A 26,906-nucleotide genomic window follows, 5' to 3' on the forward strand; every position below is an offset into this window, starting at 1 on the left:
GTATGCTGTTTTTACTGGTGTAAAAAGGTAATTACATGCATCACCTGGGACAAAAAAAGCCTATTTGAGGTGGGGTGATTAATTAGGGCTGCGGCATCCATTAGAGTAGAGGCTTCTATTTACCTCTGTTGTATTGGATGTCACGGTACGGTTCAGGTCCTACCTAGTAATGTATGCTAGTTTATTCACTTTAATAGGAAGACGAGGCATTGTTTAATATCAATGACTTATGTATAACTTGATATATTTTTAATGTGTGTGAGTGTTTGTGTGTGTGTGTCGTACGCTGACGTGCACGAGGCGACACATGAGGTCAAAAAAACAGAGGAGAAGCAGAAGAAGACGTGTGACTGCTGGAAAGAAAACATCCATTAAGAACCTGTGAGGAGCAGAGCTACACACACACACACACTGCGTGGTGTAATGCATGTGTGTGGTATTTTGCGCCCGCACCTTTATTAGTCTTTACGACAAGCCTGCAGCCTGCTGGGGTGGAGTGGTGGTAAAACGTGATAATTCAATCTCTTCTTTATGAATTAAACATCCAGTAGGTATAAGAAGGTGCATGCATTTGCAATGCAATGATTTGCATTATTGCTTTAAAGAGTCATACAGTGTGTGCATTTTTCTACATTTAAGCATCTTGGAAATGCACCGTGCTCTGTACGATATAGCAGCAGAAATAGAAAAAGTATTTTATATATATTTTTCTTCCACAGGGTAGAAAAAAAAGCAAGAAGTGTACCCGAGGGAGGTCAATATCGAGCTAACCTCGCCTCAGGAGCCCAAGCCGTTACATGGATGCTTCTGTTCTCCTCCTCAACGCCTGGAGGCTTGTGGACTCTAGAAGGTACCTCACTCTGTCTCCTACCCGTTTTTTTTTTTTTTTAACCACCACGAATACTGTAATATAAGAGAAAACATAAAATCCAGCGTTATGCACTGGTATTGTCTGCTGGCTACAAGTTGTCACTCGGCTAGCCCAAGCTGAAGCATCATCACAGCACAGGCAGGCGGGCGGCTGGAAAAAGCAGAGAGAGAGAAGATGAGCCCGATGCCACTGAGACTGTGGAAAGTTACTGATTTATTTTTAATATACTGTCAAACTTTTCACCAGTGGGGGCAGCTATCTGTTATGTGCCTGGAAAAGTGCACGGGGAAGGCTGTCAAGCTTGGTTGGATATCTGCAGGATGGACCTCGGCCACAGATAAGACAAATAAATCACCCGCTGCAGCCCCTTCACAAGGAGAGGAACATATTTGGTAACTTCAGTTTCACTTAACACGGCTTCAAAATCCATCAAACCTTTTCTTTTTAGAAAATAATGTCATAGTTTTTGGAGGTGTTTTTGTCTTATAGAAAGAGAAAATTCTCTGATGAGTTCACAAAAACGAATAACTGCTGTTGGCAGTAACAGCTGTGGCTGCAGGCAACCTCCTGATGTTGTTTTGTAATGAACCCCACAAGATGGCAGTAGCTGCATTTACCTCTGTGGGCACTTTAAAACATTGCTACTCAGCATTCATTCATTTTCTACCGCTTATCCTCACGAGGGCCGCGGGAGTGCTGGAGCCTGGACTGGTGGCCAGCCAATCACAGGGCACATATAGACAAACAACCATTCACACTCACATTCATACCTATGGACAATTTGGAGTGGCCAATTAACCTAGCATGTTTTTGGAATGTGGGAGGAAACCGGAGTACCCGGAGAAAACCCACGCATGCACGGACAGAACATGCAAACTCCACACAGAGATGGCCGAGGGTGGAATTGAACCCTGATCTAGCTGTGAGGTCTGTGCGCTAACCACTTGTCCACCGTGCCGCCCACTAGTATGGAATGTGGGAGGAAACCCACGCATGCACTGGGAGAACATGCAAACTCCACACCGAGATGGCCGATGGTGGGATTGAACTTGGGTGTCCCAGCTGTGAGGTCTGTGCGCTAACCACTCAACCGCCGTGCAGCCCTGCTACTCAGCCGGCTTTCACACTAACTGTGTGAAAGCCGCACTGTTGTTTACCATCAACGCCTTACCATGATTACAACATTGGTTCTCTTGCTGCTGTGTTTTGCAATGCAGCGATCCCTCGTTTATCACAGGCAATTGGTTCCAGACCCAACAGTGATAAGTGAAGACCTTATTTACAAATGGAATATTTTGGTGGTTAGAGCATAGAAACCTGTGTGACTAATAATGAGAGCATTCATGTTATTTTACGCCGGGTCCATGGAGACATGATTGTAGTTCAGCCGCTTTCATCCATTGTTCAGCAGATGCAGCATCTTTAAATGTTTTGGTGAAGTCAAGGTGACACACAGGTCAGTCTGTCAATCAAGGCTGTCCATCAAGTCAGTCAGTCAAGTGCACTTTCAGTCTGCTTGAGGATGTCGGTGATAAGAGAGCCGAGGCAACAATTACTTCTGACAGCCCGAGCCGGTGGATCGGGTCTCTTTTTTTGCCCTCATTTCGCTAGAAACCAAAACTCTTCAGTAAAAGACAGAGAAGGTAGACAGACGGCCGCTTTTATCTTTGTAGCTTACCAACAGATAGGATGGAAGGAAACTGACTTTCACTTCAACCTAGCACCTTAACATTAACCTTAACTTTGGATTAGGATTAGGGTGCTGTTGGGGTTGGCGTTAGTATTGGGGCGAGGGCTAAAGGTGGGGCTAGCGTTGGGGTTAGTGTTGAGGCTAGGGCTTGGGGCTCGTGTTGGGGTGGTGGTTTGGGCTTGGGGCTCGGATCGGGTTTGGAGTTGAGGTTGAGGTTTGGCTAAGGTTGGGGTTAATGTTGTGCTTGGTGTGTGTTGGGGTTGGGGCTAAGTTTGGGGTTGGAGCTCGGGTTCGGTTTGGCTAGGGTTGAGGTCAGTGTTTGGGTTCAGTTGGTGTGGGATTTGGGCTAGCGTTGACTTTAGGTTCAGTGTTAGGGTTGGGGCTAGAGTCGGCATTCGTGTTGGGCCAGGGTTGGGTTTAAAGTTATAGCTAGAACTAGGGTTATGATTTGGACTGGGGTTGGGGTCTGACCTACACATGGAAGCTTCTGGAAGAAAAAAAGACCCAATAAATGCAAGAATGTCCCCATAACAGACGGCCATAGTGCAAAACTAAGCAATAGAAGACAAATGCAAATGTTGGACTGATAGTAGAGATTGTCAGTGTGCAGAAGTTTGGCTTTCGGTTTTGAGGTAGAAACCAAAAACACTACCAAAGCCTTCCTCCCAAATCCTACAGTGAGCAGTATATACTGTAGCCTGTCATTCATTGTGACAGCATGTTATTATTATTCTCCTAATTACTACATGAATCTACATGAGTTAGGAAAGCCAGTCTGCCTAATTGAAGTGAGAAAGCGTGTCCATCATAATCTTTGCTAAATGAGACATGATGATGAATGATAAATGATGCTGAAGATCCCACCCCTTGTCCGCAGCTATAAAGTCCCTTTTAGGGCTTTTCCAGTGAAATATCACTTTCATCTACCATCCAGCTGGGACAAATGATTATTTACTGTTCAATGCCGGGGAAAAAAAACCCTGACGCTTCAGTATGGGCAGGCAGCTGCTGCTTTTTAAATGTTTGTATCGTCTTGGGGGTTCTTAGGAAGCACTGCACGTTCTCTTGTCTGGGATTATGGGGGGTGTGGTGGAGGTGGGGGGGGGTTCAGAACAGGTCCAGGATGCTGCAGAGACCCAAATCTTCAAATGTATACCTTAAACCGCACAGCATCATTAATGCAACCCCAGCTCACTTTTGATACTTTACACATCAATCAACTATACTGGATCACATGACAGGTGTCACATGACACCACATCATTGCACCTCCAGGTTACGTTTGCTTCATTTTGTTTTCCATTCTAAAAGGAACATCCTTTAAATTGTCTGTACACTTAATTACACTTTTTAGAGCCGTTGACATTGTGATGAGATGTCAGTAATGTTACATTGATGAGACGATAGCCACCACAGGAAGTACGCTGTCCAGAAAAAAAACAAAAGGAAATCTCCAATGCTAATGTGTGAGTCTATGTTATGTCCTTTTTATGTCCAATGTGTCGTATTCTGTCTTATTATATCTACTACTTTGGGTAATAGGGGTGTAAAAGTGACTATAGGGATGTTATTTCATGTCTAGAGGGCTCTAAAATGTTAGAAAGCATGTTTGAATGGTAGTAAACAGGTTTTCTATGCTTGAACTGTGAAAATATTCCATTTATATGTGAGGAGTTCTAACAGTCATTTCTCTCTGGAACCAATTAACCGCCGTAAACGAGTATTTGTGGTTCTTGTGCGGCATCTGTGAGGTCTTTGCGTTAAATGGTTCACATAAACAATGAAAACGATGCTAAAATTTAGATTTTGCCGTGAGCGCGCTGCTGCCGGTGTCTTGAAAAAGGCAGGAATGACGAGTGCACGTGACTCGCTAACTTGTAATGAAGCTTTCCTTGCACGCCGCCGCTGGTGGTGCAACCCTCGCCGGCAGATTTCACGCTGCTGCCTGTCAAGGTGAACGACGTTGGCTCGTACAAAGCTCGCACAGGTCGGGGAGGCGAAGAGGGGGTGCGTCAATGCCTCCAGGTGTTTGCTATTTATCATGCGGCGGCGGCCTTGTAGAGAGCTCAATTATTGTTCCAATGCCGTTGGGCCTCAAAGACACTGTGTGAATCGTGGAGAAAACTGCAAATATTGGATCTGGGATGGACTTGGTCTGTTCCAGGGTCAAACTTGGCCATCATAGAACCTTTCTGAACAGCAGAAATGGGCCTCTCTTCACATGAACATGCAAAACAGCCAACTTTGTGGTGCTTATCATTTCCTGATAACTGATCATTTAAAAAAATGCTCCAATTACCCGTACTGTGCGGGTGAGCAAATCAAGCGCTTCTTTTTTCCCCTGCCTGTGACGTTGATGGCATGTTATAACGTCCCCTGAGCTCACCCTAGCGCCATGGTGTTTGCAAAGTGCAACAGGTTTGCCAGAGACCTTCGTGGCATGACAATGGTTGCTCGGAGCGTGTACCCAAATACAGTGCACCTTGCTGGGCCACAGCAGGTGGCCCCTCCTTTATTTTTATAGCTACTGTATTTATGTTTTTAATGACATGAGAATGCATTAAGAACCCTGATGTTCAGTGTGTATAATTACTACAAATAATTGTCTCTGTGTACATTGGAGTATATTCCCATGTTGCTAAGACACGTGAAAAGTGTTTGCCCTCCACTCAGACGCCGATGAAGCTATTTTGCACCTCCTAATCCCACCACTCCAGAGTTGACCCACCTCCTGTTTTCCTCTCTGCTACAAGTCCCGGCTAGGCTTGTTTTTTTGTTGGAGTGAATCATCCTTGCTGTGAGCAGAGAAGCCATCAAGTACACCCCCCCCCCCCAAAAAAACCCAAAAAACTCTTCCTGCAAGAAAAAACAAGCTCATATTTCTTTAAATTAAACATGATTGCTCTTCCCATTCAGCAAAACCGTTTAGACTGAACAACAGGAAGTAGCTGCTGCTGCTTTCTTCTTCTTTAAGGCTGCAAATAAAACACAGCATGTTAGATCAAGGTCTCCAAAGTGCGGCTCAGGGCCATATGCGCCCTGCAGCGTTTTTTATTGGCCACGGCACATTGTGAAATTATCATATACTAAAGAAACTCTAAAAGTAGTAGTATGTAGCATGAGTAGCATAACCTTCAAATTAATGTATTTATCTTCTGTGCCGCTTGTCCTCATCACGGTTGCCGGGTTATGACGTGACCTCGCTAACTTCGGGCAAGAGGCGGAGTACACCATGAACTGGTCACTAGCCAATCACAGAGCACATATAGACAATCAAGTATTACAGAAAAAAACATGTTATTCCAAGTCATTTTATTTTCTTCATTAAGACTGAAATTTTCATGAATTTTGTGTTTTTAGGGTGAAAAATACAAAAGTGCACACAAGCAAACGGACTGACCAGAGGGATGCCTGTCTTTAAAGACATTTTTTCCTCCCATGTTTTTCCACCAGCACGTAATGTATGTGACTTATCAGCCATCGATAATGTTGACATTCATCCCACCGCTAATTAACACCATCGTAGGAGAAAAACAAGCGTTTGACATTTAGGCCAAGAAGCACCACAAATATTGTGTTGATTTAGTCCTCGGGTGTCATGCAGCCTCATCGGATGTGCTTGTACTCGTAGATAACTAAATATTTACAGAGAAACCACAAGTCCATCATTTTCCCTTTGTTTTCATGCATCAAAGTACATTTGAGAATAAGACACATGCGTTTAAGTGTTTGCATAAATACTCATAAAAAATGCAAGAGTAGTTAAAATGTGTCAAGAAAGTACATTTAACATCTTCAGGAAGTTCCATGCAAAAAGAATCAATGCCAGCGAGACAGAAACAATTTTCACTATGCAATTTATTGCAACAAAGCATTAAAATGAAATAGGCTGTTCATCAGCCGATCAACACGTTAAGACCGCAGCCCCCCGCCCCCAAAACCCTGAGGCATTACCTCAAATAGAATAGAAAGAAAATACAGAATAAAGAAAGCTCTGCATTATTTCCATTCCATCCCAGGCTCTCCACTTTTGCCTTGTTCTCCCGCTAACGACAGCTAATCTTCAGAAGTGTTCATGCACTTCTGTATTTCCCAGAAACGATGCCCAGTACGCTTGACCTTGGCATGTTCTATTATGTAGCAAGTCCGGCTGCTCGGAACACGGCACCTCTTGGCGTCCCAAACGAATGCTGAGACCGAACCATGAGGAACTGCTGCACAAAGCAGAGGATGAGTGGCTATAAGGCCTTTGTGTGGCTGGTGGGGTTTTTCATGCTTTCCTTGAGGCTCCCTGCGTGTCTGTTAGATGCTAAAAACCACATCATTTCAGTCGTTTGGTTACAACACAACAGGGTAACGGTTTGATTCTAAGAATATGAATACATGAAAATGCAATGAATAAATGAGTCCAAGACATTTTTCTCATAAAAGTGTCATATTGCAGCATGTTAATGCACGGCCCCAGTTGGTCATGTACCCGCTACTCCAGGCAAACGCTGCTCACACCAGATACTGTCTGTTTTTCTGACCCCCCTGTTCCAAATATAATTAACCTGCACATTTTAGGGTGGCCTTTTATTGTGGCCAGATTTGGAATTCAGCAGTTTTGTTGAGTGTACCACTGTCCCTCGTTTATAGTAGTTAATTGGCTCCAGACACTTAAATAAAGAAATAGAATTCAATGTCAACAAATGGAATATTTTCATAGTTGGAGCATAGAAAATCTGTTTGACTTTCTAAATATTATAATAGTTTAACATTATCTATCTATGATGACCTGTAGTGTTAAGTTAATGTCATGGAAGCTAATGTTTCAATGTTTTGTGTCTTTACTGCCACCTAGTGCCCAGAATACTACATCCATCCATTCTATGCCGCTTATGCTGACTTGGGTTGCAAATATGCTGGAGCCTATCCCAGCTGTCTTTGGGCGAGAGGCGGGGTACACCCTGCACTGGTGGCCAGCCAATCACAGGACACATATAGAAACAACCATTCAGAATATTTCAGTATATGTCAATTGTATTTCAATACGTTTTTACCATAGACCATAGTGCATAGTCCATAGACCATAGTCTACTACCAAACTGTCATCATTTATTATTTCAATCATTTCTGGATATAGCAAGGGAGTGTTAATCAAACCGCGACACGGAGAAAATGTATCAACATTGCCAACTACTGGCCTGCCAGGTGTATTACAGTAACAGTACAGGGGGCGAGTCTGGAACCAATTCGCCACAATAAACCAGGGACGACTTTATTAGCAGACTGGATCTGCTCTTTGCTCATTTGTCATTTAGTCATGTAAACATCAGTTTTTTGTAAAGACTCCCACAACTCCAAAGAGTTGCTGCTAGGAAGGAAAGCGTTCACAAGCGGTCACTTGGGTCAGAGATGTGTTTGTTCATTCCTCTTTGCAACAAATAGAATTGTTAGTAAGAATTTACCAGCTGATTTTCACTCTTGGCCCCCACAAACCACTCACTCTCACTTCCTGGGATTGGCAATTATATAAAAAAAGGCAAACAAATAAATGAGATTTAGCGGCCGAGATCGCAAAACAACAAACCACACCTGCATTTGTTTCCCAGCCTTTTCATTTGTTTCAATTAGCAAAACCACCATCATCACTTTGATTGGGATGCAGAAGATGCGAGTATATCCGCATGACGGCATTAGGGCCAAATAAGCGGCGGTGCTGCGGTGGAGCATCATCAGGTAAAGTGTTAATTAGGAGAGAATGAAGATGTTCCCGCAAACTGCTGCTGAGAGGAGCGTCATTAGCGAGCTGCATGACAGATCTTCACCTCCGCGTGTGTGCGCTTCTTTCCGCAGCGGCGCCCCCTGCAGTGCATGCAGAAAGTGCTGACATGACATTTTCAACTTGGAACGAAAATTCAGCCCGCCGACTTCGACTCAATTTAGACGTTAAGAAGCAGCGGCCTCTGCAAGATGGCGGCCATTTACCACTCACAGAGACGCCTCATTTAAGTATTCATCATGTCTTTCCTTCAGCACGCAAACATCATCACGCACAAGTCTGTGAGGACCCGGTAGCTCTTTATCTCACAGGAGCCAATCATATGCTATGAAAAAAACCCACAAGCTTACTAACACATTGGAAGTTGCATTAGAGGTCATTACTGAATGTAACATAATTAAAATCATCACGCAACAACTTAACACTCAAGGAAACACCACAGGCTTACTAACACATTGGAAGTTACATTAGAGGACATTACTGAATGTAACATAATTAAAATCATCACACAACAACTTAACTCTCAAGGAAACACCACAGGCTTACTAACACATTGGAAGTTGCATTAGAGGTCATTACTGAATGTAACACAATTAAAATCATCACGCAACAACTTAACACTCAAGGAAACACCACAGGCTTACTAACACATTGGAAGTTACATTAGAGGACATTACTGAATGTAACATAATTAAAATCATCACACAACAACTTAACACTCAAGATACAGTACCTTGGGAATATACAATACCAATACGAGTTTAACATAACCACGAACAGCTATGGCAACATGGGCCCACAATGCTGTCTGATATTAGATTCAACATTTTAAAGGAAGGCGTCTTTCTTTTCGTCACCGTCCAAACAGTATTTTGTGTCTGTGTTTCAGTGCCTTTGGGAGTCTGCCAGAGTGCTGCTGGCCTTTTCGCCTTCAATTGGAATTCCATCTGAAGCCTCTGATTGTTCCAGGTATGCTGTGTGTATCCGTGTGTGTGTGAAGCTGGCTGAAATTTGGCTCATTTTACAGCCAGCGGACCACAGGATTGTTGTCAGGACACCTTCAGCCAGCTAGAAGTAAAAACCCAGCAGCAACATTCTCTCTTTTCTTTGAACTTTTGCTTGATGAACAGAGGCAGGCAGAGGATGGATACTCGTACTAGCAACTGAAGTACTCGACTGTTCGCACCTACAACCCTCAGCAGTTGTTCTCTTAAGAGTACCATCAGCACCTCCCAAAAAATCCTTAAGTTGTCGCCATATGAACAGTTCAGGCCACGGCTTTGGTGGCCATCAAACAGAAAGATCTCAAAGGACGTTTGTCCCTCAAGGTAGGCTCATGCCATGCCGTTTTGTTCCATCTCGGACATACTATGCAGAGTTAGGGATAAGTCCAGGCTGCCGAGGCAGGCTAAGGCATCATCCGTTGGCTCATGGATTACCTGGAGACCATCTGGTCAGCATCTGAAGGCCAGTCTTACACAAGAGGAAAACCAGGATCACCATCACATGCCAACGCCAGGCTGTCTCTTGGCCGTCCTGCTGTGGGTTGCACAGATAGAAGGGATCCTATGACTGGATGTCCACTACTTCCTCCCAAGGTCCCAGCCCGCTGGTTTTGATGCGGGGTCCTCAATGAGGACCGAGGTGCCAGAACGCAGATCTTTTAGTCGGAATGGCTTGTGTACAGCATGGACCGCATGGAGGTTGCCATCTCTCACACCAGCAGCTCCTCAGGGGGAAGCAGCAAGACCACTGAAACCACAGGATGCTGTCTGTCTGTCAGTCGCCATGGTTACGCATGTGTACGCAAAGCGGAGGAAGACCAAGTGAAGGCTCGGAGTGTGTGGAGGGAAAAAGACTGAATGGGTAGAAAGAAACGTTTGCCTTCTGACATTACGTTCATCCTCTTAATGTGGATGAATGTGTTAATTTGATTAATCTTATGTTAATCTTACATGACATTCATCTTGTTAATTTTACATTACGTTCATCTTCTTAATCTTACATTGTGTTAATTTGATTAATCTTATGTGCATCTTACATTGCATTCATCTTGTTAATTTTACATTACATTCATCCTCTTAATCTTACATTGTGTTAATTTAATTAATCTTATGTTCATCTACGTTAATCTTACATTACATGAATTTTATTCATCTTATATTGCATTAATCTTGTTAATCTTACATTAGATACATTTGATTAATCGTACATTTTGTTTATCTTACAATAGATTAATCTTTTTAATCTTACATTACATTCATCATGTGTGTTCAGATGTGTGTGGTTTGTGTAGCAGTGTGTATGTGCACATGTGTGTACTGGAACATTTGGACGTCAGTGTATCTGCAGATGCTTTTGAACTTGTTATCTTCACAATAACTCCAACAGCGGCTGAGATGTGACCTCGCCGTCACCCTGCATTCCAGAGCGGGGGCTGGGATAACGGCGGTCACGCAGCAACAATATCCTGTTACACATATTTGGGCCGCCACCATCAAAGCGGCATTATCTCTGGTTGACCCCCACGAGGCCAAACCTGCTCTTCTCACGCTGCTGAGGAGCTGCTGAGGAGCTGCTGAGTAGGCGTTTTCTCCTAATGGGATTTCCTTATCTCGTTTTTGTAAGTAGAACGTCGCTGGCAGGAGATGGACGGAAGGAGGATGGATGGACGGAGGCTCTGTTTGGATCTTTAATTCAATTCCTTCTCTTAACTCTCTACACAGGTGAGATAAAGATGATGGCGGTCAGATGTTTGGTGATGGGGGAAGACGCGTCACATGCTAACTTTTACATCTATTACCTTATTATCATATTTACCTAGCGATGAACGTCAGGAGCAACTGGGGGTTCAGTATCTTGGCCAAGGATACTTCCACATGATCACAGGAGGATGGAACCCGCAACCTTCAGGTTGGGAGACGACCACCGTACCGCGTGAGCCATGCCGCCCAGTGAGTAACTATTTTACAGTTGGGTTTGGACTGGACTATCAGGAACACATTTAGATCAGATGCTAGGAAGTCATATACTGTTTATTTCAGAAACAACCGTCATCTCAGCTTTGTCTTATATGCAGGTGAAAAAACTATTATTACAATCAACATTTTTCCCCAGTTTCCCTGTTTTTAAAAAAAATATTTTCCAAATTTGTAAACTTTCTTCTTCAATTATGTTAGTAAATTATTCATTCATTCATTCATTCATTCATTCATTTTCTACCGCTTATTTCACGAGGGTCGCAGGGGGTGCTGGAGCCTATCCCAGCTGTCTTCGGGCGAGAGGCAGGGTACACCCTGGACTGGACGCCAGCCAATCACAGGGCACATATAGACAAACAACCATTCACACTCACATTCATACCTATGGACAATTTGGAGTGGCTAATTAACCTAGCATGTTTTTGGAATGTGGGAGGAAACCAGAGTACCCGCAGTAAACCCACGCATGCACGGGGAGAACATGCAAACTCCACACAGAGATGGCAGAGGGTGGAATTGAACACTGGTCTCCTAGCTGTGAGGTCTGCGCGCTAACCACTCGTCCACCGTGCCGCCCGTTAATATTTTGACTTTTACATTTTGCAGCTTTTGTTTTTTTTTTTTTTTTTAGTTTTCTTGTTAAATGGTGTTGTACCAGGGGATGGGGACCGGGGGCCAGCCACAGCAATTATGGCAAGGGGGCACCCACTTGGCCCCATTTGGACCCCCCATCCATAATAATGAGTCAAGCTATCACAGACGATGTTGCTCAGAAGGACAATGACGTGGTCACACTTCCATGAGTTGTAAAAGTGTGAGAAGGCGTAAGAAGAAGAGAGGGGGGGGCATCCACGGATGAAGACGGAGCGCTTCCATCTCGGCGTCCTTGTCGCGGCGCGTACTTCATCACGCTGACAACATCGCCTTTGCTCAAGTCACCCGTCAAGGTCGTTAATGAGTCGTTACAACCTTCTTCCGCCGCATTCCTCAACTTTAATAACGCGTGCCTTCGCCCGGCTGTATAGCAGACGGGCTAGCTTTTGGCTGACCCAGGCCCCGCACCGATTCCACCCATCTGTGACAGCCCTTTCGTCCCCACTCTCCTCCTTGACTTTGACGCGGGTGATTTAGATCCTGCAAGTCGTGCCACAAATGATCCGTCATTTGGAGCGAGGCCTCTGCTTCCTGCTAATACGCTCCATGGAGGCTTCAATGTTCTTCTGTCTTCTTCTCTTTGTCTCCTGGATCACACAACGGGAAAAATGAAGCGTCAGCCCCCCTGCCGCTTAAAATGGACAAAGACGGCAGCCGTCCATACTCAGCAAAAGATTTGGTCTCTCCGCCTGGGGAAGTGACCCGTGTGACAGAAACTCTGCGGGTGTATGGCTCTGCTTGGCACCTTCATAAATCCACCAAAAAAACCTACTTCCTGCCATACATCCAGTCAAATACGCCACAAAAATCTGTTCCTTAAAGCAAGGTTGTCCAAAGTGTGCCCGAGGGCCATTTACTGCACGTGTTTTTGTTTTTTTTTGTCTGCAGCCCACTTGCTGTAAAGGCTGTGACTGGCTCCTCACACATGAGCACCCGGGGGTTGGAGATGGAGAGACTGCCATCAAGTGAAAAGGTGCTTCGTCAGCGTGGCATCGACCACAGGTAAGAACGAGGCCCGGCACAGCCGACACTTCACAAACGGAGGCTCCAATCACCTCTGAAATGGAATCACGGAGCTCTTCACAGCTCAGTGGCGTTTGGCAATAAAGCGGGCGAAAGAAGGAGGCTTAGACAGGCAGGAAATGATAGCGGCGGCGGCGCGGAGACGGCGAGAGACTCAAGCGTGCACTTCCAAGTTGCTGCCCAAGATTTGTGTCTTATCTTTTGGTCTTTTTTATATTTGCCCTCTCTGACCGTGTGCGAAGTGCAGTCCCTGGAATCCCGATGGCGAAGACGTTCTCTATTTTATTCACAATGTCTTTTTTTACAAGCTTTCCTTTTCCTGCAGTCTGGAGGCTACCAATGATTACTCCATCATTTTAGTTCTAGTAAATGACAGTTCCTTTTTTTGGAGAGCTTTCAAAGTGCAGCTGGGGGGTCACATAAAATAATATAAATAATGTATTTTAATTAAAGTATTTCAAATGACATTTTTATTTTACTTTTAAATTGTACTAAATTCAGATATAAATTTTTATTCTATTTCAAATGATCTATAATTTAACAAGAAAATAAAAAAACAGCCAAAATGGAAAAATGTATATTCATTTTACAAGAAGTAAAAATATTAATGAGAAAAAGTCAAAGAACATATTGTGTGGAAAAATAACATTTTAGGATCAAAAAGTTGAAATATTAAGAAAAAACAATACAAGATACAAACAAAAATTATGCTGCAGAAAAGGTTCTCTCTAAAGTTGGATATTATGGAAATTTAAGTCAGAACTATGAGTAGAAAATTTACAAGAACAGTCAAAATATGTCATTAAAAAATATACAACAATGACAGCAGAAACAGCTGCAATATAAAGGTTATAAAGTCAAAAGCTGAAGAGAAATAGTCACACTTTTACAAGGGTAAACTAATAAAAATACTAATCACAAAGATTAGAAAGTTAAAATGCATTTTAAAAAAACTGCTAAAATGGAGAAAAAGGAGCAAAGAGTGACACTGTTGATACTAAATAAATTTTATACTACTACTTTATTACTATAGGGGTGTTATTTCATGTTTAAAGGGCTCTAATAGTGATAAAAAGTGTATTTAGAAGGTGGTTTTCTATCCTCTAACTATAAACCTAATATTCCACTTAGAAACAAAGAATCCTACTTTGCGGATTCTCAGTCGGCTATGGAGGGATGGATTCCTGATGTCTGGCTTTTTAATTTTGCCAATAAACGTAGAGCCTTTGTGCACCACTGACTTCCTCCATGAAAAGCAATAACCCCCCCTCTGAACTGCTATCAGTGTGAGATGAAAACAAGCTCCAGTCGGATGAAAAGTCAAAGTTGTCATTTAAATGATAATGAATGCCCTCCAAAAAACAGCTCATGTGGAGATTCCTAACACCCGACATTTCTATTTTCATTTACAGCGGCGCCGAGATCGCCCACGCGAAGGAAACATGAACAAGCCTGCAATGCAAAGAAGTAAAGCCCTGGTGGGGACCCGGCTTGTTGCTTCATCATCCAACCTGTGCAGGAGGCCAGCCCTTAATGGTGCTTTTCTCTCAGCATCCTTCAGCGCTCCTCCATGTTGTCCGGCTTTACACGTGGAAATCCATCTGCGCCTTTCCACGCCAAAGGGATTCACGTTTTTAGTATTCAGCAAGTCATGTCAGAAAGGTAACAGCTTCATGCTGTTTTTATTTTTTTGTGTCTGTTTGGGATCCCTGGTCCACTCACCCCTGACAGAGTCCTCTGGGACATTTTAATTAGCGGGTGTCAGGGGCGACCCCCCCCCCCCCCAAACAGAGGACTTACTGAGCAGTGGCAGAGGTGAACAGGGGTGCAAGGAGCTTTTGGGGTCACCACCGGATGATGATCCACTTCAGGAATGGCAAAGTCGGAGGCAGATGTGCCAGCGGTCATTAGACAAACCAAACCTCGCCGTGTGGTCTAAACCTTGCAGGCAGCAGAGCATTTGTGGCGTGTCACGAGGCATCTGGAGCTCCCCTCATTTGCCGGCCTTCCAGCAAATGTTGCTGCCTAATGAAGGGCCGGCTTACAGGGTTTAATACCGCAGCGGTCCGAGCCCATTAAAATCATCCCGGATGGCAAACCTCCCCACACAATCCAGGAGCACAAAGTGTGGCTGTCAGAATAGCAAATACGTATCCCAGACTAGAGAATTCCATTACGGATATGATAGCGCCTCATGATGTCACACCCGGAATGCTAAGGGTGCCCCTGACATTCCGCCAGATACATGCGGCTTCATTTCCTCCCCTTTAAATGCGACATAGTATCATCATCTCCAGAGACACAGCAGGGGGGTGGGGGGGGGGGCAGCGTCTGGAATATAAAGTACCTTAAGCGGCGATGGCATTTAAGTCAAGCCGTCAGGGTGGAGCCATACAGTACAATCCTTAAAAACTGCTTTAGAACACGGAATTTTCACAAGCCCGCAGATATCTGGCACTAAAAACCAAGGTTTTCCAAACCTCTGGTTACGTAAATTCGGTTATGGTATTCATTCATTTTCTACCGCTTTTCCTCACGAGGGTCACGGGGGGTGCTGGAACCTATCCCAGCTGTCTTCAGGCGAGAGGCGGGGTACACCCTGGACTGGTGGCCCGCCAATCACAGGGCACATATAGACAAACAACCATTCACACTCACATTCATACCTATGGACAATTTGGAGTGGCCAATTAACCTAGCATGTTTTTGGAATGTGGGAGGAAACCGGAGAGAACCCACGCATGCACTGGGAGAACATGCAAACTCCACACAGAGATGACCGAGGGTGGAATTGAACCCTTGTCTCCAAGCTGTGAGTTCTGCATGCTAACCACTCAACCGCCGTGCAGCCACATTTATGGTATGGATGCAAATAACCAGTTATAAGTTATAAATACATGTCATAAATGCGACCTTTGTTTACATCAGAAACAACATGGACGCCATCAGAGCTGTGTGGTTTTAGCTATATTCTTCAAGCGCTTTTTGCTTGCTTGTTTTAGCAAGTCCAAATTCTGCTTCACGTTGAAGAGCAGAACTTAAGAAGCATTGAGGTTGGTCATTTTTCATCAAATATTCCACGGCCAAGGCATCTTCCGGTTTTGGGTCAGACTGGGACGCACTGCCAGCTGGGGGGAGAACTTTGAGATGGAAGTCGTCCCCTCGCAGGAATGGCGTGGCAATTTCCCAGTCTCTGAAAGACCTCTGTTCCGCAACCGTTTTTTGGTATTTTGTGCATTTTTTTCACACAAGTTGTTCCAAACAAGCAACTGGAGAAGTGGCTAACTTCTTTTTACACTTTACACGCGAATAATGTAAAAAAATTAGTTGAATTTGATGATCCTCAAGCAGACTTTTCATTTGGTGTATAAGGCTGTAGTTTGCATGCCAGGCCTGTAGAGGCAGTATAAGTCATTCATTGGGTTTGTTTTGTAACTTCCACCAAAGCAGCAGCCGGATCGGACTCTGTCGCTAGCGTGCTCATCACTCATTAGCCTCGTTTGTTAAGTTGCTTTCTCTGTAGCAGTTGACAGGCAGAAGCGCTTGAACAAGAAGAAGGTTATTTGCGGTGCACGAGAAACACAAACAAGCATTAGCTTTTGTCTGAGTGCGACGGATACACAATGCAATTATCTACGCCTAATTACCCCCCCCCCTCCCCACAATATGATGGATTTCACAGTGTGTGTCCTAACGCTAGCCGACAGCAGCAATTTCTCTTCATTAACGCCGGTGAACTTGCTTTTCCTTTCTGGGCTCTTCATTAACACGGAGCAAGAGTTTGGTGTCAAACACACACAGGACCTCATGGCAGGAACACATGCTGGATGCTGGATGTGGGATGATGCTGGATCATGCTGGATGTGGGATGATGCTGGATGATGCTGGATGTGGGATGATGCTGGATGATGCTGGATGTGGGATGATGCTGGATGATGCTGGATGTGGGATGATGCTGGATGATGCTGGATGTGGGATGATGCTGGATGATGCTGGATGTGGGATGATGCTGGATGTGGGATGATGCTGGATGTGGGATGATGCTGGATGCTTGATGTGGGATGATGCTGGATGATGCTGCATGCTTGATGTGGGATGATGCTGGATGTGGGATGATGCTGGATGATGCTGGATGTGGGATGATGCTGGATGATGCTGGATGTGGGATGATGCTGGATGATGCTGGATGCTTGATGTGCGATGATGCTGGATGATGCTGCATGCTTGATGTGGGATGATGCTGGATGATGCTGGATGATGCTGCATGCTTGATGTGGAATGATGCTGGATGATGCTGCATGCTTGATGTGGGATGATGCTGGATGTGGGATGATGCTGGATGATGCTGCATGCTTGGTGTGGGATGATGCTGGATGTGGGATGATGCTGGATGTGGGATGATGCTGGATGATGCTGGATGTGGGATGATGCTGGATGATGCTGGATGTGGGATGATGCTGGATGATGCTGGATGTGGGATGATGCTGGATGATGCTGCATGCTTGATGTGGGATGATGCTGGATGTGGGATGATGCTGGATGATGCTGGATGTGGGATGATGTGGGATGATGCTGGATGCTGGATGTGGGATGATGCTGGATGATGCTTGATGCGGGATGATGCTGGATGCTGGATGTGGGATGATGCTGGATGATGCTGGATGCTTGATGTGGGATGATGCTGGATGATGCTGGATGTGGGATGATGCTGGATGCTGGATGCTGGCGGCGTCGCTTAAAAGCTTCACTAAAGGACCGCCTTGTCCGCCGTGGTGCAGAACACTGCGCTTTTACGGGAGACTGATGTGAGCCCCCCCCCCCCCCCCCCGTCTCCCCTAAGATATACCACATTCACTTATCGTCTCGTTGTTGTAAAAGTAGCAGAACATAAAGTTCCGGCGGCTGCAACGCAAGTGAAGCTATCATGTCAGAAAGAGACAATAGAGACAATAGATGCAACATATGACTTCCTAGCTTGGGATAAAAAGGGGCTGTTAAGTTGGGGGGGTGGGGGGGTGTCTTTGTGGCCAAGTTTCCATAAAATAAAAAGGACGCTGTCTGGCAGTGATTGAGGTTACCACCTCTGGGAAATAAAACCGCAATTTCTGCGATTGAATTCTGACATTTTGTCATCTGGCCCACATGGGACTTCTGCAGCTCTATGAGAACGTCACATGACCTTTCCCCCCTGGCAGGCAAGAAAGGAGGTCCTGTCCTGCTTGTATCCATCCATGTGATCAGTCATGGTCGTGGGGCATATCATCGTTGCTCTGAAGTGAAATGCATTCGTGGAGAGTTGCATCATCACCTCTTTTTGCCTCTTGAGCATGTGATGGAAATCTTGTATGCGACTATGCATGATGTCCTGTCCTGATTTGCTAGCAGAAGAGACGATGCTCCAGCCCCTCTGTCTCCAACACGACTTTCTCCAATGGCGTTTCCATGTCAACCGGTTCTGATGAGCCCAGCGTACGTCCTTGCACCTGATCCAGTCCTGCTAATGTTTGTATCACGATGCCTGCTTTGCACAATGCTAAAAATGGTTCCATGAAGATATTATACGCAGTTTAATGTTTTTCTTTAGGAGCCGGGACCTGGGAAGTGACGCTAGCTAGCTAGCTAGCTAGCTACTGAGTGTTAAGAAGGTAAGCAGTTGTGGCGACTACTTCTACTAAACCGGTCACCAGCTGTCAAGAAAATGACCACCAACTATGAATGCTAACGTGTGCGTCCATGTGATGTCTTATTGATGTCTAAGATGTCTTATTATCTGTTAGAATGTCAACTATATTGGCTAATACAAATGTAAAAGTGACTATAGGGGTGCTAGAGGGCTCTAATCTAAGAACTACAAGGTCATAAACAGGTTTTCCAAGGTCTAACTATGAAAATATTCCATTCTATTATGGGATTTATCAGTAAGATGTCAGAAACTGTTGTGCTAGTCAGTAGCTGACTCCCGGCATCCTTTTTGATGCTAACTTGACGACACTTTTTGCTTTCAAGGGGGAACACGGAGGTCAAACCAACAACCTGCCACCGACTGCGACACCACCTGATCACCATCTGGCCCTGCGGCTCAACACCAGCGTCGTTTCCCCAAATCAGAACCAACCCAAGAGGATGCTAGCAGCTTAGCGCGTCCCCGCTAGCAGCAAGGTAGCGTGCTGTGAAAGAACGTGTATGCTTTACCGCTGAACCCTCAGCTCATCTTTAAAGCGTAGGTAGGTAGGTGTGGAGGTGGGGGGGGTTGGACCATCTGGGAACCTGTTGGCGCTGTCGGTAATTGAGGACGTGCGGGTTAGAGTCGAGGCCCCTGCGGAAAACCGTCGGCAGAAGGGCCATTATCCGGGCGCTGAGGAGCGGAGGAAGGGACTCCTTCCTGCTGACATTTCCATTTATATCTGTCACGTTTGGAACGCTGGGAAGCAGACAGCGTTGACACGGCGCTGAGGAAGCGGTGAAGTATTTATCCAACACCGATCCTCTCGCCGTGGGCTCGTCCGTGTATTGATAGCGTTTTCACACCAGATCACGCCACCTCAGCTTGGACTCCTTCCCGTAAAGACGATTGAAAAGACTAGCGAGATATGAGCGTGATGCCAATTACCAAAGTTCTTTTATCAGTTTGCAGACCTAAGATGTTTAAGTTTGATGTGATGATCCCAGCACGGCGACCATTTGTTGGCGCCAAAGCAGGAGTATCCATCCGCTTGTCGGCGCTAAAAGGCCCGTGGGATCCGAGGAGGAACAAATGGGGACGGGGACCGGGAGATCCCTGCTAATAAATGGAGCACTTGATCTGGGGTCCGCTGCCACAGTTGGATGTGGACAGGGTGATGAATCGGGGAACAGCGAGCTGTCCTCACTTCTTCTCCCCACCTGCTTAAAGCCGAGCCATAATTCATGTCTGGAAGCCCGGTGTGGCTTGGCGCTCCCAACACGGACCGCTCGCGTCTGACTGGAATTTAAAGCAACATAAACACATTTCCGTGAGCTCGATGGGCGGGACTTGAGGAAAAACCTTTTTGAACGAGCGCCTAACAAATGCATGAAGACGTCACATTTGTCCAATCTGGCACATTGCATGTGTGCATGTTTTTTTTAATGCCGTAGATGTATGGACTTCCCAAAGACGGGGACAGTGCATATTCATAATCAGCATTTCATGTAAATATGCAAGATTGTAGCCAGTAGCTCATTTGCATATTTCCTTCCTGAGGGCAGGTTGATGTTTAGCATAGTAGCAAGAAGAAAAACATGACAGACGAGACACGAAACCGCATGCACTTGATGAAACCATGGAATTGGGGAGATGTAGCGTTTAGCTAAAGCGGCTAGCTGCTAACGTGCTTGAGCGCTGAAGTTGAGTATGAAAGTTGCATCCCGACTGCTTTTTGCCTTCCCAGTGAAGACTTTGTCACGTCTTACTATCATGTTTCAGTTCACGTGAAAATGTACGTTGCAATATTGCGTATTGTTTACGTACATTTTCCACTTAGTATCCCATGTGCCACGTGGCTTCTTTGTTTGTTTGTTTTTCATATAATGTCTTTTCTTGAGAGAAATTATTTCTGGACATTTCTTCAATGAAATGTCTTTAAGTTAATAACTTGTTTTCTTTAAAAAATAACAAATTATGTTTAAAAATGTTTGCCTAAAAAAAGAAATACTTTGAAACCAAAAAAACACAAACAACTTTTTAGCCGCAGTACAATGACTTGTTAGCTTAACAAATCATTGCAGCATTATGGTAATATCGGCACAAATACAAAACTTCATTCAAATTCATGTTTGCAAAAATATATATTTTTTCATATTTTTCTTGTAAAAAATGTAATTAAATTAAAAAAACAGAAATTGTCCAAATTTTTTGTAATTTTTCAAATAACATTTCTAATATTACTATGACGTTATTCTTAGTATTATTATTGATTTTGGAAAACAAACTTGAGAAAATGCAAATACATTTTTTATATATGAAAAAAGAAAACATAAATAAAAGAAAACCCCACAAAAAGTATATAAATTCCCTCTCCAACATGATGACTTGCCCCAGTAGGACTGGGATGGTTTGTTTAAACAATCATGATTAATTATGATGAATTGATGAATTATGGTCAAATCAGGACTTTTTACATGCATGAAAGAATCGTAAATGCATGGAAATGATGAATGAAAGGAATAAATAAACATTGAAACCTTCTTTCTTCTGACCTTGCTGAAGGACGTGATTGTTCCCAAAGATACAATGTGGCGGCGAGATCAACCACCGCCGCCTTCCTGTTTTTGCTCCCGTTAAGAATAGCATCCTCAGCCAAGGTAAACGTCACCTTCAGTGTTCTTTGTTCATTTCATTCATCATTGCTATGCCTTTCACGTTGCTTTCTGCCTGACAAACCGCCATTGTAAAACTATACAAACATGTTTTCTCATCCCTTTCATTGGATTGAAATGATTTCTTACGGGAACATTTGATTCGGTTAACGTCCGTTTTCAGCTTTCAGACGCGAGCGTACGTCATGTAGATGTTCTGCTAAAGATGAGGGGGGTGTCAGCGCCAGCTTTCCTCCGCTTCCCGTGTGACGCGGCCCAGCCACTAATTGCTGCTGCAGTCCTTTCATGTCCTGGGGCGTTGCGAAAGAGCCGGCCAACGTGGGACTCCCACGCCAAACGTGCACGCGTGCATGGAAATTCATCCTCATGTTTCCGACGCCAGCCTCCAGCAGGTGCGTCGCCTGGAACGCTGCGTGACTGAAGCCGCGCCAAACGACGACCTGCTTACACGCAGAACATTAGCTAACGTAGCTGTTTTATTTTCAGACTTTTTTCTCAAAAAGACAAAAACAAAACCCTGAAATAATCCCAAACGTAACAAATATATATATATTTTAGTGTTAAATAATACAAAAGAAATAATCTAAAACCAAAAACATGTCAACACCATAAAACATATTTTTGAAAATTAATTTTCTAACATGACAACTTTTTTCCTGTCATAAATGGACTCCTTATTGTTGTTAAACATTATAATAATTATAATTATATTATCATTATTACATATATAAATATATATACAATTATATATAAATAAAGAAATATATAATATATTATTATGCAAAAACAAAAGTTGATTGAAATGTCTGTTTGCAAAATTATATAATAATAAAATAAAATAATACAATATAAACACCATAAAACAAAAAAATATTTATAATATCTAATATTCTATAGCTAATATCTATTTCTAATATTTCAACTTTATTTTCAGTAATAAGACTTTAAAACTAACATGACATTACAATTACATGCATTATTATGCTAATAATAATTTAATAATAATTTAATAATTTTTTTCTTAAAAAAAAGCTATTTCATGCTCATATTTGTCTTAAAAAAACTAATAATCCAAAACAAAAACAACACCACAAAACATTTTTTGGCAAATTTTTCAACAACATTTGTGATATTAAAAGTTTTTTCCAGTTTGTTTTCTTTAAAAACAACAACATGATATTAATATGGTAATATTCTAACCTTTTAAACTATTTTCTTCTTATATTTCTGGTTCCTCCAGCAGGCACGCTGCCCGGAACGCCGGGATTGAGGCCGTGCCAGACGAGTACCTGCTTACAGGCGGAACATGGAAGAGCGCAGCTGGACGGATGTCTCCATCACGCACGAGACAAAACGTGAAAGACGGCTCGGTGGTCGTGCCAAGCGCCGCCTTCAGAGCAAAGAAACGTGGATGATGGATGGAAGCCGTGTTTCCATGGTAATCAGGTTGGGGTGGGACACCCCCCCCCCCACTCCCCCGAGAGAGGAAACAACACACCATCTAATCTGATCACCACAAACGGATCAATAAGGTGATTATTTTATTGTGAGACTGTCAAATTGGTCTCAGAGAAAGCAATCGGGGATTATACATAAGACTATACATGAGACTATACTCCATACTTTACTATATATTGTAGTATCTTGGCTCACATATAAATCACTGAGAATCAACTGGGATCTTTCTCAGGCAGTAGAGCGATCCCTACTTTATTGTACTTCACTGCTTCCAGACCCAACTGGGACAAATCCATTTCTTATTATTGGGTCAAATATTTCTTAGTTTGAGAACAGAAAACCTGTTTAAAACCTTCTAAATGCACTTTTTAATATGATTAGAGCCCTCTACACATGATATAACACCCCTATAGTCACATTTACACTCTTTTTCATCAATATAGTAGACATAATTAGAGAAAATAAGAATATTGGACAGAAATATGTGGGTGGGTGGGGGACAGGAAGTGATGTCGGAGGTTTGAAGTTGAGTTTTATGCTTAAATATAATTTTTGTTTCAATTACAAACAATAGGTCGTAATGATCAATATATCAATAGTTTTAAATGCCAACTTCGATGACTGCACCCAGCTAGCTACCTGGCTACCCAACTGACCCGGGCCGAAAAATATAGTGAAACACACTCAGCTCCTTTCAAAGATTTAGGCGGCACTTTGGAAGCAGCGGGCGGAGCAGAGAGCGAGAGTGTGTGTGTGTGTACGTGTACACGGACGCCGCACACCGATGTGTATTTTTAGCAGTTGTGTTACCTTTGTGCCTCTCATGTTGCTTGGCTTTTGAATCACAGGCTGGTTCGTCTGCTGCTCCCGCAGTCATCAACTCCAATTAGGAAAGCATCAACGCCTGGAGGAGAAGCGCTTGGCTGGCCTCTGTTGCTAGGCAACCAAATCAGCATCATCCTGTCTTTGCACACTTTGATACACGTGCAAAAATCTTATGATTTTTATTCTTGGAATTTTTCTCTACCTACCTAACCACCCATCCACCCACCAACGTACTAACCCGACCCAACCCCACCCGCCCACCACGACCCACCTACCAACCTCTTTTCTTTGGAAATAAAGTTTTACAGAAGTTTTACTTTGTGTCTTCGGATGAGAAAACCGTGCATTCCAGATCCCTGCAGGATGTTCCTTGCCGTGAAGTATGAAGAAAGATGCTGACTACGTGCACACTACGTCCACCCGTATAGAAGAAGCACGCAGTCAGCTGTTGTTTATCCCGTGCGAGCGTGCAGCATTTGGTGGACGCCGTCCCACCGGGCCGCCGTCCAAGCTAATGCCTACCTGCTGTGATTTGTCCAAACTGGCAGAGGCTCAGACACGCACCTGCCCGCTGCCTCCGTGCATGCTCTCGTGCCGCCGGGCACCAGATGGAACGTCAGGGACAAAAAGGACGCGCTGCAAGCTTGACCATGCGTGAAGCCTTGCAGACCCCGACTGAGAGGGGAAGAGAGCAAGGGAGTAAAACGTGTAAAGTGATCATTGCATATTTCATCAGACGCACTTTGGAAAATAAAGCTTCCTCTTCCTGTCTCACATGCCATAAAGTACACGGCGAACAGCTGCTCGCTTTCACGTCCAACCTCTTTGACTGCCTATCAGGTTTTTAAAGTGGACCAGGTCTTAATAACACGATAGAAACATACCTTGACTGCACTTTGACAAAGGTTTTTATCAACCTTGGGGCCTGTAGGTTCATCTAACCCAGGCTTGAGAAGTCTACGTCTGGTGGTTTGGAACACTTTAGTCAGACCTGATGAAAAAAAGTTGATTAAGTTGAGAAAAAAAAAAGTAATGAGAAAAAAAACTATATTCATGAGCAAATATTGTAGTTATGTTGGCCTTGAGTACAAACAGCTGCTGGAAAGGGATACCTCCACCTGTAACCATAACCATAACCATAACCCTGATCCTAGCCCTAACCATAACTCTAATCCTAGCCTTAACCATAACCATAACCCTGATCCTAGCCCTACCAATAATCCTAACCACAAAAATACCCATAACCATAACCCTAATCCTGGCCCTAGCCCTAGCCTTACCAATAACCCTAACCATAAAATTACCCCTAACCATAACTCTAATCCTAGGCCTACCCATAACCATAACCCTAATCCTAGTCCTAGCCCTACCAATAACCCTAACCATAAAATTACCCCTAACCATAACTCTAATCCTAGCCCTACCCAATGATAACCATAACCCTAGGACTACACATAACCATAACCCTAACGTTAACCATAACCATACCCCTAACCATAACCCTAACCTTAGCTCTAACCATAACCGTACCCCAACCATAACCTCACACACAACCCTAAACCCTAACCATAACCCATCCAAACCATAACTACATATAACATACTCCTAATCGTAACTATAAGTATAAGCATACCCCTAACCATAACTATAAGTATAAGCATACCCCTAACCATAACTATAAGTATAAGCATACCCCTAACCATAACTATAAGTATAAGCATACCCCTAACCATAACTATAAGTATAAGCATACCCCTAACCATAACTATAAGTATAAGCATACCCCTAACCATAACTATAAGCATACCCCTAACCATAACTATAAGCATAAGCATACCCCTAACCATAACTATAAGTATAAGCCTAACCATAACTATAAGTATAAGCATATCCCTAACCATAACTATAAGTATAAGCATACCCCTAACCATAACTATAAGTATAAGCATACCCCTAACCATAACTATAAGTACAAGCATACCCCTAACCATAACTATAAGTATAAGCATACCCCTAACCATAACTATAAGTATAAGCCTAACCCTAACCTTAGCTCTACCAGGCATGCACACTGCAGCATTTGAATGCGTGACTGATGTGAACGTCTCCAAGGCATCCACCTTTTATTTCAGGCTAAATTCCAACAGCAATAGCAGGGCACCAAAAAAGGAATTGAACTCTATCTCACGTAACTTTTCTTTTCTCTTCATTCCGTCCACAACGTCTCTGCTTCACCGCTGTGGTCATCAGTGTAGGGGATTGCATCACTTTGATCTGCGCTCAAGTCTGGTATTTGACTCCTGATACACACACATACACACACATACACACATACACCCACACACATACACATACACATACACCGACACACATGAACCAGTGATTGTGTGTTCTTGCCCCCTCCCTAAAAGCAGCTTTTTCCTCAGCAACAATGCCCCCCTCCCTCCCCCCACCTCCACTGTTTTAAATGTCAGCTTTTTAAAAGCGTGTTTTTGCTGTTGTCCTGTGGTGTGTTCTTTCATGAGCGAAGTGTACACGCTGGGATCGTACTTCCTGTTATCACTTCAAATTACTTCACTTTTTAAGCTTTGTTCAGACATTGCTTTTCAATCAATGATGCCAACCCCAGCGGCAAAGGAAGAAAAAATATCAGCTCCTTCATTTGTTTGCTACACATACTTACATACTGTATGTATTCACATATATACACACATGTATACATATATGTATACACATACATAGATTTATACACACATATGTACATGCATATATACACATACACACACGTATATACACATTTACATACATATGTATATACGTACATTTATAGATACACATATAAATGCATATATCCACACATGTACACACATTTATAGATACATATATACACAGTATATACATACATAAATGTATACACACAGATACAGTATACACATGCATGTACGAACATACATACATTCATGCATACACATATGTGCATACTGAAACATGAATGTATACACGTACATACATGTGCGCACATACATACATACATACACGTGCATGTATGAACATACATATATACATACATGTAGTATTTGAGGGCGGTGTATAAATGTGTGTGTAGATGTGTATACAGGTGTATGTATGTGTGTATATATGTTTGACATGTTTGTGTATTTTGTGTATATGTGTGTGTGTGTGTGTTCATGTATACATTTGTGTGTAAAAATGTATAAGTGTGTGTATATGTATGTACATATATGTGTATGTTTATAAATGTATATGTGTGTGTGTGTATATATTTTTTGCACATATTTTTGTG

The 26,906-nt window shown here is 43.4% G+C and overlaps 1 long non-coding RNA gene across 1 annotated transcript; it reads left to right on the plus strand.

The window, feature by feature from the left end:
- Window positions 1-724: 724 nt before the first annotated feature.
- Window positions 725-24,670, plus strand: LOC131106749 (uncharacterized). Its single transcript, XR_013630400.1, has 13 exons — window positions 725-850; window positions 9,214-9,293; window positions 10,956-11,050; window positions 11,149-11,278; window positions 12,848-12,961; window positions 14,395-14,460; window positions 14,544-14,644; window positions 18,368-18,484; window positions 18,567-18,627; window positions 18,989-19,141; window positions 21,598-21,711; window positions 22,560-22,851; window positions 23,626-24,670. It is a non-coding gene; the product is annotated as an uncharacterized LOC131106749 (long non-coding RNA).
- Window positions 24,671-26,906: the final 2,236 nt, after the last annotated feature.

The sequence above is a fragment of the Doryrhamphus excisus genome, linkage group LG19, assembly GCF_037039965.1.
Source record: "Doryrhamphus excisus strain RoL-2023G ecotype Guam linkage group LG19, RoL_Dexc_Guam_v1.1, whole genome shotgun sequence".
NCBI classification, from domain to species: domain Eukaryota; kingdom Metazoa; phylum Chordata; class Actinopteri; order Syngnathiformes; family Syngnathidae; genus Doryrhamphus; species Doryrhamphus excisus.